This window comes from Gobius niger (assembly GCF_951799975.1).
Source record: "Gobius niger genome assembly, chromosome: 15".
Classification (NCBI taxonomy): domain Eukaryota; kingdom Metazoa; phylum Chordata; class Actinopteri; order Gobiiformes; family Gobiidae; genus Gobius; species Gobius niger.
Window position 1 is genome coordinate 21249924 of NC_136866.1, and position 14034 is coordinate 21263957.

The window sequence follows — 14034 nt, forward strand, 5'->3', positions numbered from 1 at the left end:
TTTATGTTTAATGGTTTGGTGAAATGCCTCATTTGAAAGCTAAGACCTTGTCGTTTCTGAAAACATGTAAGTTCTGTGTGGAGGTCGGCAGCTAACTGGTTAAACAGCATCAGTTTGTGCTATTTCTAAGTTGTTAGTGTGTGCTGTAAATATCCAGCCTGCCAGCCACCAACATCGTGATCATTTTTTTTTTTTTTTTCGTTTTCACCAAGGCTCCATTACATTTAACCAAAAACAGAGACCCAAAGGGGAATGTTGTCGTTACAAAGCCCAGTCCCGCACTTACTTACATTTGTTCCTCATTAATCACGGACGGCATTAGGACTTGATCCAGGGGTTTATCCGCAGGAGGTCCGGAGCTGGTTTGGTGCTCCCCTGCAGGACTAACCCCACTTAGTGCACTCTGTGTGGGGCAGGGGCTCAGGCCATGCCCCCGTTCCCACTGTCCTGCTGGGCCGCCCATCTGCTGAGAGGTGCTTAGGTCTGTGGATGGATGCGGGGCCACTGGCTTCGTGACATGTGACGCAGTGAGTGACAGAGAGGCCAGTCCCAGCCGGCCCCCCCATCCTCCCCCCTCGCCAGTGTTTGGGGCCGGCACCGCGCCAAGGCTAATGGAGGAGTGGGGCCCCTGCTGCGGGATGGGACTTGTAGTTTACAGCTGCTTGATAATTCAGGGGCAAAGATCAAAACATGGCTTCCTTTGGGTGAATGCTGATCTGTTTGGTTATGCCCCTTTGGCTGTTGGAAAGCAGACTGATGTTGTACATTTAAACAAAGACTCTCGAACGGCGGCAAAGATTTTTAGTGGCAGTTTTTTAGGGCTTGTGCAGTAATTTAGTGAAACCCAACTGTACGCTTAAAGCAGAACAAAGTAACATTTGCTCCTAGTGGCTACAAGCGCTACTGCAGGTGGCATGTTGCGTTTTTATTTTACACCAAGATACAATGTACAGAGGAATCACCCTCCTTAGCCTCCCCGGTAAGGTCTACTCCAGGGTGCTGGAGAGGAGGATCCGGCCGATAGTCGAACCTTGGATCCAGGAGGAACAATGCGGTTTTCGTCCTGGTCGTGGCACACTGGACCAGCTCTATACCCTCCGTCGGGTGCTTGAGGGTTCATGGGAGTTCGCCCAACCAGTCCACATGTGTTTTGTGGACCTGGAGAAGGCGTTCGACCGTGTCCCTCGTGGTGCCCTGTGGGGGGTGCTCCGGGAGTATGGGGTCCGGGGCCCTCTGCTAAGGGCTGTCCGTTCCCTGTATGACCGCAGCAGGAGCTTGGTTCGCATTGCCGGCAGTAAGTCAGACCTGTTCCCGGTGCGTGTTGGTCTCCGCCAGGGCTGCCCTTTGTCACCGGTTCTGTTCATCACTTTTATGGACAGAATTTCTAGGCGCAGCCAGGGACCGGAGGGTGTCCGGTTTGGGAGCCTCAGAGTCTCATCTCTGCTGTTTGCGGATGATGTTGTTCTGATGGCTTCAACGAACCAGGACCTCCAGCACGCTCTGGGGCGGTTTGCAGCCGAGTGTGTAGCGGCCGGGATGGGAATCAGCACCTCCAAATCTGAGGCCATGGTTCTCCACCGGAAAAAGGTGGCTTCCCCTCTACAGGTCGGTGGGGAGTCCTTGCCTCAAGTGGAGGAGTTCAAGTATCTCGGGGTCTTGTTCACGAGTGAGGGACGGATGGAGCGTGAGATCGATAGGCGGATCGGTGCGGCGTCAGCAGTGATGCGGTCGCTGTATCGGTCTGTCGTGGTGAAGAGGGAGCTGAGTCGGAGGGCAAAGCTCTCGATTTACTGATCGATCTACGTTCCCACCCTCACCTATGGTCATGAGATTTGGGTAATGACCGAAAGGACAAGATCGCGAATACAGGCGGCCGAAATGAGTTTCCTTCGCAGGGTGGCTGGGCGCACCCTCCGAGATCGGGTGAGGAGCTCAGTTACCCGGGAGGAACTCGGAGTAGAGTCGCTGCTCCTTCACGTCGAAAGGAGCCAGCTGAGGTGGCTAGGGCATCTGTTCCGGATGCCTCCTGGTCGCCTCCCGCGGGAGGTGTTCCAGGCATGTCCTAGTGGGAAGAGGCCTCGTGGAAGACCCAGGACACGGTGGTGGGACTATGTCTCCGAGCTGGCCTGGTGTCGCCTCGGGGTCCCCCCAGAACAGCTGGAGGAGGTGTGTGTGGATCGGGAAGTTTGGGCATCTCTGCTGAGACTGCTGCCCCCGCGACCCGGCCCCGGATAAAGCGGAAGAAAATGGATGGATGGATGGATGGACTAAGATACAATGTGCCACAAACATACAATGGAGAGATTTTTTTCTGCTCAAACTTTGCTGTAAATAGTGCTGAAGTGGCGCTAGCCCTCAGTTAGCTTTGCCTGTTAGCATGTTAGCTTCTTCGTGTCATGATTAACCAAGTTACAACGTTTTGCAAAATGTTCATCAACAAACCGAAAGCTGTAGACATAATACAGGACTTACCTGTACCATGTCATAAACCTCAGAATTGCAAGACAAATGGGATTTTGAAGACAACAAGGGAGCTGTTTTCCATTAGTGTGTATTGGGGCTGCCGGGTCGGAGGCAGGGAAAGTTGGCCCAAGACACCAGGGGGACATAAAAGACATCCCATTAACACTTGTTAATCTCAGAGGGACTACGAAAATGATTTTTTTAAGGTAAAAAAGTTACTTAGTTCTGCTTTAAGTCAGAAGGATTCCAAGCTTTTTCCCATCCTCTTACAAAATAAAATGGGAGAGAATTAGTTAAAGGAGCTTTTTGTAAAGTAAAATGATTTTTGCCCCATAAAAGTATGTTATAAAAGTAGTCACAAAAAATCAGCCTGATGCGTGTGACAAAAACTAAAATAATAATAATAATAATAATAATAATAATAATAATAATAATAATAATAATAATAATAATAATAATAATTTAAAAAGTCTGTGGTGTCTCTCCTCAATGTTAACTTTCAGAAGCCTCTATTTGGGCTATCCCTATATCTGTAAATAAATAGTAGATATCGTGGTGCCCAGCATTTCCCTTTTGAACCTGGTTAACCTCACATTAGCCCTTCAGTCTAATCGTCGTATATATTCACCGCTAATCGTCCACTCATTACTTCACCACAGAAGATGTCATTCCGAGTTCACAGGTCAACTACTGGCAAATTAGGTGCAAATATGCATGGCATTTGATATAGTATCTTCTAAAGTGTGTGTTTAAAGGACAATTATGCAAATCGAGCCCAGGATAATTTCAAATTATTGCTGTGTGTGTGTTTCTTATGGAGCTTTACGGCTGACCTCAGAGTTTTGTCTGTAAGTAAGTAACCATGTCTTAGGCACTTTATAGGCCGGGGGACTCCAAGCTTTTTTATCCCATGAGCTACTTTTATGAAACAGAGGTGTCAGAGAGCTATGTACAGTATGCTTCAAATACACTTGTGTGTCTTAGAGGGCTTTACTATATTATTCTTTAATTTACTTGAGTTTCCTCTTTATCTCTATACATTCAACTAAATGTTTGCATATTGTGTGGCTGTAAATATTGTTTAAGTGACGCTAGCCCACAGTTAGCTTTGCCTGTTAGCCTGTTAGCTTCTTCTTCATGATTCTTTTCGTGTGTATTGCGCCTCTGCAATTGTTGCAATTGTGGTTTTCTGGACAGAAACACCAGGGGGAGATGAAAGACCCAGCAAATCATCCCATCAACACTTGTATTACCCCCAGAGGGACTACGGAAAGGATTTATTAAGGTAAACAAGTTACTTAGTACTGCTTTAAATAATCCACAATCAATGTTGTCTGCTAACACAGTAAATGAATCAAAATTACACAAACAGTTTACATTTTTTTGTGATATTTATGAAAACTATAGGGTAATTCTCTCTCAACACGTCCTCAATGTCTGGTTGGTTTACCATAATCTTGCTTGAAATTTATGCAAAATCTCAAAGGCTGTGGACTATTAAAAGAATAATCACTAACATATAGTGCCAGTATAGGACCAGTATAAACAGCTCAGCTCATGCATGTTTTCACAAAATCTCCTGAAGTCCTTTACCGCCTGTGATCTGCTCCTCCTCATCCTCCTTTTTTTTCTTTTTTTTTTTTAAAGCCTTGTAAACTGCCTCATGACTCGCCTCAGCTTGACCCTGCAGCAGCGGTCTACACCTCCCATCTACCTGACAGCCACTCGTCTTCCTTCCTACTTTGGTGGTGTCCGAGTTAAAAAGAAATCTTCATCTCCCGCTCCTACAGGATGATAAAAGCTGGCGCGTTGCACATCTGAGCGGCTGCAACAATGCTACTGTACCTTCAAAGGGGGAGACGCCATGTTGCCAGATGACAAGGCTATTGATATGAAAGAGTTGACTCCTCGCTGGCGGAGATCAGAGGAAGGAAGGTGGATGCGCTTTGTTGTGTAGAGTGTGTGGAGTCATTTGACCAGCGTGGCGAAGGTTGAGTGGCATGAGCTGAATGATCTAGGAGATATATCAAACTAATTTCAGGTTGGGGGTCGTAGAAGCAGTGGCATCAGCTAATCCTAATGTACAGATTTCACATGTTATTATATCAACGCTTTCAAATTTGCCATCGTGACAGGCCCACCTCGGAAGCCGGCAAAGTGCCCCGGTTTAAATGGACAAAAAGGATGTAATTGGGGTCTACGGACTCCATACGCCCAACATGATCCGCACCTGTTCAAGATGGCAGCCTGCCACCGCTCCTGTCTGCAGCAGCCCACGCCGCCAAGCCATTGATGAGGAATTACAGGTCATTACGGAACACAAACGGTGCTGTGACTGGGGCCAAAAGATCTTCACGGGCATATCACAGTGGTCAGTGCAAGATTAGATGCTTTTTATGGTTTTTTTTGGTAATAATTTCAAACACATATTGATCACAAACTTGCACTTTGTTGGTGAGACAATGCTTAAATGATTTGGTAGGGCATTTGATAAAGATATTTTCACTTGTTTGTTGCATTTTGTCTTAGTTCAGATTGATTTATCGGACAGAATCAGTCCGATATGTCATCAAACAAGTATTCTTGGTCCAAAACAAGATTCGTATTCTAGTAATTTAATCTCTTAACCCCCGCCTTAACTGAGCACATTTTCTCCAGTTCAGTTTAACCACAATCTAAAAGCTTCTCGACTGGAGTTTACAGCCTTTTGGCCAGTGTGGTGTCTCATTTGAAAGCTAAGACTGACAAAACTTCTCCAGAAACGTATAAAAGCTTCTTGAAAAAAGCATAAAAATAGCGACAAAAATGAGACAAAAATGTGAGGAAAAAATGGGTGAAAAAGTGACCAAAAAGTGGCAAAAATGCAACCAAAAAGCGATAAAAATGTCCCAAAAAAAAGTGACAACGACGCAAGGATAAAGATTCATTTTGATGAGTTTTATAGGTCTTACCTTTCAAATGAGGCGCTATAACCTTTTACATTTAGGTAAAGCTGAACTGGAGAAAATGGACTTGGACCCATGCCTAATGTTTTGTCCTTGTAGTGTTTCCCTTGGCAACACAAACCTGACCAAACGCTGCGTCAATCTCGCATGACCTTGCACTTGTACCAGTGTATGTTTTTGTCTTTTGTTTCTCAAGTTTGACGGTGGAAACACGAGTGCCCAGACATAACGAGACTGTCCTCCAATAGAAAACGACACAAGTGGTCGTTTGTCTTATCCCTGAATTACGACCATATAAGACGTCTACTAAAACAGCGCCCCCAAGCTCCCATTGAGGGTATGTACATTACATTTAACCCAATTCAGAAACAACTTTATTTTACGTAGTGGAGCTGACCAACTTTGATGGGGGAACATACAAATGTATCTTCCCCTCAATGTGAACTCACCAAACATTTTGCATCAATGTCTTCAGGAAGTGAAGGACTGGATGTCCCTTAATTTTCTAAATTTGAACGAGGACAAAACAGAGATTGTTGTTTTTGGCGACCTCAATCTCTGCAAAAATGCTCTTGGCCCACTTGAGTCTCGTTCTCAGACCTGTGGCAAAGCTCTTGGTGTTTTTATTGATAGCTCTTTTAAGCTGGAAAAGCAGCTGAGCGCAGTGTTTAGAGCTGGCTTTTTTCATCTTAGGCTTCTTGGGAAGGTGAAGCGCTACTTGCCCCCTAACCAATTCGAAACGGTAGTCCTTGCCCTTGTAACCAGTCGCCTGGACTACTGTAATTCACTTTATTTTTGGCCTTAGCCAATCCTCGATTCAGCGCCTCCAGATGGTACAAAATGCAGCTGCACGGCTGCTCTCAGGAGCATCACGATATGACCACATCACTCCTGTGCTTGCATCTCTTCATTGGCTACCTGTTGGATTTAGAATAAATTTTATTGGCTGAAGGGTCAGCTACGTCATAATGTCATATCCTGTGGTATGTCTTATCATCATTATATCATAAATAAACTGAAATAAACTGCTGTTTCTATTAAAAATAAATGTCTTGGTCATAATAATCATTCTACCCATATGTGTTTCATGAATGACATAATGGGCTAAACACATGAGTGCAGATTAAAGGTTAAGATCATTTATGTGTCAATACAAAATGTGTCTCTGCATTTGGCCCCTCCTTCGACTGGGGCGACTCGTCAGGAGCAGTGGGCAGGAGCGTGTAGCTTCTGGGGTCCATCTCCAGATGTGGAACCAGGCTGATGGTCAGAATCACCTGCTGGAGGATTCACCTAATGCACATGTGCTCTGGGACATGTTTTATGTTTTAAACAAATGTAATAGAGACACTGCAGATGTGGCACTTTGTGTTCAGTGTGATTGTTTTGTCATGTCTGATTGTATGAACTGTGTGTGTAGATGAGCAGCTCTGTAGCACAAGACTAATGAGAATTAGCTATGCTTTTATTTATTTGTTTTATTGTTGTTGAAAATACCACTTAGCCCCTGAGTAAATGTTTGTATGATTAAGGTTTAATGTTGATATAGCAGAGACAAAACATAAAACAATGGTGAAAATTCTGATATGTGTAAATAATACCCCAGAAAAAAAAAAATCATAATTCTTATGATAAGACACAAGAAAATTAATACAGGTTTAGATTAATTGCACTTTGATTCATTTTTTTATTTTTTTTATTCAGTTTTCCGCTTGCAGATTGACTTAAAAAGAGAACCATACACTCAACTTTTTTTCTTTTTTCCTTTCCATCATTAAACTCTATACCATGTACCATTCACAATATTTTATTATTTTTTTCTACAAAAATTCTGCTTTAGTCTATATAAATCACAGGCATCAGAAGAAATGCTCTACTGCAGTTTATTTCAGATTGTTTATAATATAATGACAATTATTAAGACATACTACTGGATATGACAGTATGACGTAGCTGACCCTTCAGCCAATCAGAGGCGCCGGCTCACCTGCTCAAATGCCCTCGAGCTGATTCACGTGTTTTCATTGGACGGAGCGAGTTTCCGTCAAATCTGGTTCAAAAACCCGCGAGCTAAACACAGCTGTAATGTTTTATATTTTTATCCTTAAATGACGGAACGGCGGAGAAATTAACCACATCCGTTTCATCACGGACATTTGGCACCACGTTCTCAAGAGGAACTCTGAAAGAGATGCAGGACTTTGTGGAGAACAGCAGCCGAGCCGAGGCCGAATGCTTTGGTATCGCTGTTGTTGTGAGTAAAATGGCGATAACCTAGCCTACCCATATAATATAATATAATATAATGGTAAATTGTGGCTGCTGCTGCGGTTGGGGAGGTGTGATGCGTAATGGCACAGTGCACGCTTGGAGAGCCTTTGGCACAGCTTCCTCCACCGTAGCAGGGCTGTTAGACGTGGGACTGCTATTTGCCCTAACATATATTGCAATTGGGGCTACTTTTGCAAGTTTGTGATTCATTTCTTTGCGTTTGACTTTTGGAATCGTCTTCAAAGTTGTTCAGATACACTACGTAAAATAAAGTTCTTTCTGAATTGGGTTAGATGTAATGTACATACCCTCAATGGGAGCTTGGGACCACTTGTGTCATATGGATAACCCACCTAAACACAGGGAGAACATGCTAGAGTAAAAAGCTGGCAGGATATTGAAAAAGTGCTTAATCTAAAGTGCTGGACATCTAGCACAGACCCCCAGAACATCGCATGGCGCGTGTTGCTCGGTGTAACATTGGCTCATTCTGGATCTTAAGATATTCACTGTAAAACCATAAAAAAGGTAGCAATGATTTAAGGTCCCTCTGTAGAGCCGGTCCACTGTCTCTAAATTAGGAAGTCTGTGTGATTTTACATCTAAATGAGTTTCATTTGACTCCAGGCCGTGTGAGCAGAGGATCATAAAGTCTCTGCAGGTCTGAGGTGGACTTGTGCTCATTTAATTATTCACTCGACACAGAAGCTCAGTGTTTCACTGTTCACTGTGTTGTGTATCTCCACTGCTATAGGCTGAAGGCACAACATAAGAATGACTTGACAAACATTGGCTTTACGTGAATTACAAGACATTTCATTCTCAACCTGACTGACATTAATCATAAAGATACGCTGCCCCCTCCCCCACAAAGCAATGTATGAGCTTCCTTTTGGATAATTAGTGTTTTGAGCAACGCTATGGAATTACAGTGCATATGACAGGTCTTAATGCTTTGGAAAATATGAGTTATTTAGATGGATAATGTCTGTTGTAAGTAATTATTATCATTGTATTAGTTTTTTTAAGCTACTGACAGGAAGTGACATAGATAGAGAGAAAGTTTCATAGCAGTTTGACTCGTTTCCCATTGATATAACATGGTCGGCACGGCAACAGTTTTAAACGGTTTGCCCTCAATGGTCAAACTAAAGAAAGCCGGGTAAAATGTTTAGCGAAATCTTAAATATAATTGTGTCAATTATGTTTTAGCAAAAATGTGTCTAGAATGAGGTCCGCTGATAACATGGATGTACTGAATGACCAAGTTTTCCGTTAGTGCAGGGGTGTTGAAGTCGTTTGGGTCGAGGGCCGAAATTCAGCCCCCACGGCGGGTTGTGGGCCACATATATTATGAAGGACTGTGGCCTAATAAATACCAACAGCTTTTGTGTTGCCTTTAAGGCAGTTTATTCTTTAGTAAATATTCTACAAGTAATTTCATTAGTTCAAAATGGTTTAAAAATGTTGCTACAAGTTAAATAATCATTTGATCTGCATAAATAAATAATTCATATAATTTTCTATAATTTAAGGTAAAAATATTGTCGTTAAAACGACTTCCGGTTTCGCCGCGCTACTTCCGGTTCACGGTCCGACTCTAGAACGTAAACAAAAGCCATGCTACAGGCTACAGGTCAGATCCTCAGCAGTTGCCAACCACGCTGAAAGCATTAACAAGGCAAGGTACGTTGGTGATTTGTTTTATTTATGTGTTTAGCTCTGTATTTCAGTATTGTTTTTGTAACTTTGATAGGATGAGTGCATTTTATTTTCATGTGTAGTTCAGCCATTTTGCTGATGTACTGTATGTTTTTCACAGTTTTCACCATCCAGTAAAGGAGAATACAAACAACTACAGTCTCAGAGGCTTCCTTGCTGGTGGTTTATCTGCGTGTTTTCCGAAGACACTACAGCTTTCACTTATTGCACTTTATCAGCCTGTGTCACATGTTTCTCATAGTGCTACCTATAGTCATTATTCATTCACTCCACACTCGATGGCGGTAAATTACTACTGTAGCCACAGCTGTCCTGGGGCAGACTGACCATTTACTACATGGCTATACTGTGCTGTTTATGATGTTCCTGATTATGTCAGTGCCCTCTGCTGGGCACGAGGGGAATTCTTTCCTTCTTTTAATTTAAGCTGCCCCGCTGGAGTGAGCATTCTGGCTATTTCTTTAAAAATCCATAACTCCGCACAGGAATGGCCTGGAGACTTCCTTTTTTTTTTTACATACTCAGATATTCATGCTCTACAAAGTGCCACATTAAATTATCTCACCCATATCTGGTCCGCGGACCTTGTGTTTGACACATGTGCGTTAGTGGATTTACTTTTCTTCCCTGATGGCGCGGACATATTCCAAGATGACATGAGAGTGCAGGATTGAGGATCTTTGGGATATGCTGTGCAATGGGCCCTCACCAATACAATGTGTGGGTTAATAACACTGGACAGATGTGCCATTGCAGAACAGTAACAACAGGCAGTGCACATAAAAAGAATTTGGTGTTTTGACACTGTTATAGTAGCAGGGGTAGTTTTGCAGTAAGTTTGCTTGGCCAATTATTTTCTTATGAATTATGGGGAGCCAAGCTTTCCCGCCGCAACCCAAACTCATGTACAAAAAGAAGGTTTGTCCTCCAGCTACATATCTAAACAAGGCGATCTGTGGGTTTGTAAAGGAAACAACCATATTTTCAGTATTTTTAAAATATTTAAACATGTGTTTTGGATCATCTGAGGGAACAGAGGCCTCAACTTTCTACTTCTCGTCCCGTAGCCTCTTGACTCACTGATGCCTAAGCAACTACCCCAGCTACTCAGTTACACATCTACTTCTCATGGGGAGTTTAGGAGAGTTCATCTGCACATTCAACCCTGACAACCTCAGACAACCATGAGGTGAAACCATAGAGACACAAGGATATTTTTTTTTTGTTCTATGGCGGAGAATAAAGGTTAATAACAGTGCTTCCCCGTGTCATATTTGACATGACCAGTCATCGGCATAATTACAATCATTACACTCCAAAGGATGTCTAGTTATCCCTCTTAAACACGGCCCGCACAAAGGAAATCAATTATTCAATCAGAGCTCCCCCATTCATCCCTGCCTGAGTTCACTTAATTTTGGGCCTGGGTGAATCTGCCGCAAATAAACCCCAGCGACCGCGCGAGAGAAAAGACATTACAGGGCCTCTAATTTGTACCCTTTTCAAGCGGTCAATCACTTCTCAAAGGAATGCAAGCTTATTCTGACAATCAGCGTGACGTGAATGGGTTTCATCTGCTTTGCTCCCCATAAGTTATCTCGGTTGATAAAGAGGGCACGGTGCGTCTGACGTGCAGTGGGTGCTGGCGGACGGGGGGTGGCCAAACTCCGACATCTCCTCGCCCCGTGCCCACCGGGATTGGCAGCATGTAATTTAAGAGTACGGGCACAAAGACCAAATGCCAAGCCCATAATAGTGGAAAGGGGGGGGGGTTGTGCGGGACGTCTTGGTTGGGGATGTTAAATGGGCTTCAGCGCTCGCCGACCAGGGCCTGTAATTATTAAGATCAACGGGACAAAAGGAGGAGAAGACAGTCGCACAAAGCAGTCGGGACCTGGAGGAAAAACGAAGACATCGAGGAAGAGGAGAGGAAACATTCACGTCACCCAAAAGTGAAAGTGATGGAGGCTTTAATGGACACTCCAAAAAAAAAAAAAGGAAAGAAAGTTGGGAGTATAGTTGGGAGCGCGGTGAAAAGACGAGATAGTGCAAGGACCTTATCAAATCTGCTTCATGTATGGAGCTGTATGGTCAATCGATTCATTTTCTCTTAATCAGGTGCCAGTCCTGAAGAGAGAGCCAATCAGAAATCAGAACACATAGATACAGACGGCATCGCGTCATAGAAGGGGGCGTGGCTTATTTACCACATACAAATAAAGTAAAGTCTAAATCGGGTCCATATGTTTATTCACAGCAGATTGTTCAGTAGAAGTGAAAAACGGCAGCCGTAGCTAATGCTAGCGAGCGTTAGCATTCGCACGATGCTAACATGTAGCATCATGTTAGCATTCTCCATTATTTATGTATTTATGAGCTGTTGAATCACTTTGCTCCTCCCCATGTCTTAGTTTTCTACTAAACAAAGATACAATGTTCATAATAATTAGAGACAGTTTAGCATTTTCTCCATGTTTCCCCCCTTAACTGTTTTCAAACATGACCATATATGGGCAAATCCAGAGATACTATCTGTATCTATAGAAAAGACCTGTAATTGGTTAGGATCAAACATAAATTTAGTCTTATTATGGAACTATTTTTGTCAATTACAAAACAGGAAGGATGTACGGGGACATGGAAAACCAGGAAGTGGATTGGGGGAACGTTTGTGAGAGCAATAAACGCTTTGTTGTCGTGGTTCAATCTCAACTTCCTCCCGATGTTGCTGTTTGAGAATGGGAGAAATTGGGTACAGGAGTTTTAATTGGGAGTGGAAATGCTGGGATTGCTGAGTTATCGTCAAGTCTTCTCCAGAGGCTATTCTTAGCATTGCACCGGCAGCTCACGGAAAGCTCCTCCTCGAGGGCCTACGTATCCAGAAAATGCTTCCCCCACCCCTCGATCTCTTTCTCGGCTCAATCCTTTCATTGCAAAGTAAAAAAAACACACTTCTCTCTCTTTATTGAAACATCTACAGTGCGAAGGAGAGCAAGATGAGCGGGGTAGGAGGGGCGTGAAAAGAAGTAAGGGAAACTACTGGATATTTCAATATTGCACTTTCTAACCCAAGATAGTGATGTGTCATGTGAGGTTGTTGCCAAACATGTGCAAAAAGGATAATAAACCTTCTTTAAAAGCAGATAAGGAACAAAGAGAAGGACATAAATGTGGAAAAAAGTGACCAAACCAAACAAAAATCCGTTGTTTAGCCAAAGGACCAGGTGAGCCAAGCATTTAAAAACCGTTGTAGAAATATACACACACTCAAACAACTGGAATGAACAATCTTCCCTGTAGCATAACAGAAAATAACGTATGACTGATGTTATGTCCATCTCGAGGCAGGTGAGTGGTCTTCCCGTCTCAGTGGTCCTAAAGGCCCCTGTGATCACTGTAATGTCAGGACCAAAGAAGGTCCTTCAGATCCTGTCAGAGCTGTGCGTCTCGTCCTCCATCAGTCGCCGCCATCGCTCTCCCCGAGGTGTTTTTGTTCCCGAGGACACTCTGGCTCCTACTGCTCTGGGTGGCAGTGTGTTCAGACCTTTTTCCGTTTAATTAGATTTGTTAAAACAATTTTTGGAGTGCTTTATTCGGTAAAAGCTCTCAGGGGTTAATATCCGCAGAACACTTCTGTTCAGCTTCTTTTCACCAATGGAGCATAAATTATTTAAATTATTCAGAATTGTGCGACCTTTTATCTCACCCCCTTTGAAGGCAGCAAATTAAAAATGCAAATGGGCTAACTAATTAATATGCAAATGCATTCATTCCCAGTTAACAATTAGCAATTAAACCTGCAGTGTCTAGAAAGAGCACTGACAAAATTAGCAACTTATTTTTTCATCAGAAAAATAGTCCGTCCGAAAAAAAAATAAAAAAAATTGATTGACGAAATGACTTTTACTGACAACCACCTGCCTGGATGTAAACAAAATTAATGGGATGTCATGTAGGAGACAACGCGGCCGTGTCACAAACAACATTAATGTATGTCGTTCTGTCACGCTTTGGCTCCACTCCTGTATATTTCATAACTCAATCAGACTAATTGAAATGTGGAGGTCTGTGAGGGATTCTTTGTCTTTGCGGCATTCCTTAAAAGACTCTGCAAAGATTAAAGAAGGGGAATGACATAACCGCAGAGGGTCTGAGCACTATCCAAACTGGATTACAATTTGTTTTTTCCCCTTTTATTTCATTTGATACAACAATGTCTAATGTCGCCTGTCAACACCTCGTCCATAGTCGATTGATGATTGCATGAATACTGTACTTCTCTGCGATCTCCCTCCACTGTGAGACCGGAAAAGGTTTTCTTAGATGTTGAGCCGAGATCTTGGTCAGGAGTACTGTAGGTCTCTAATAAGCCTGTGCATATAACGTGCAAGTGGTGAACACCAAATTTTAATTGGGATATTTCATACAAATAATTCATTTTATGTGAAATACCTAAAACAAAAGAAATCTTGGCTACACTTTATTTTACACAACCTTGATGCATTGTACCCAGGGCCGCCTTAACCACTGGGCTTGCCGGGGCTGGAGCCCAGGGGCTGAAAACAGTAAAATTCATAGAATGGCTTTGATCGCTTACATTAATGAGTCACTATGTGGTGCATTCTGAGCCGAT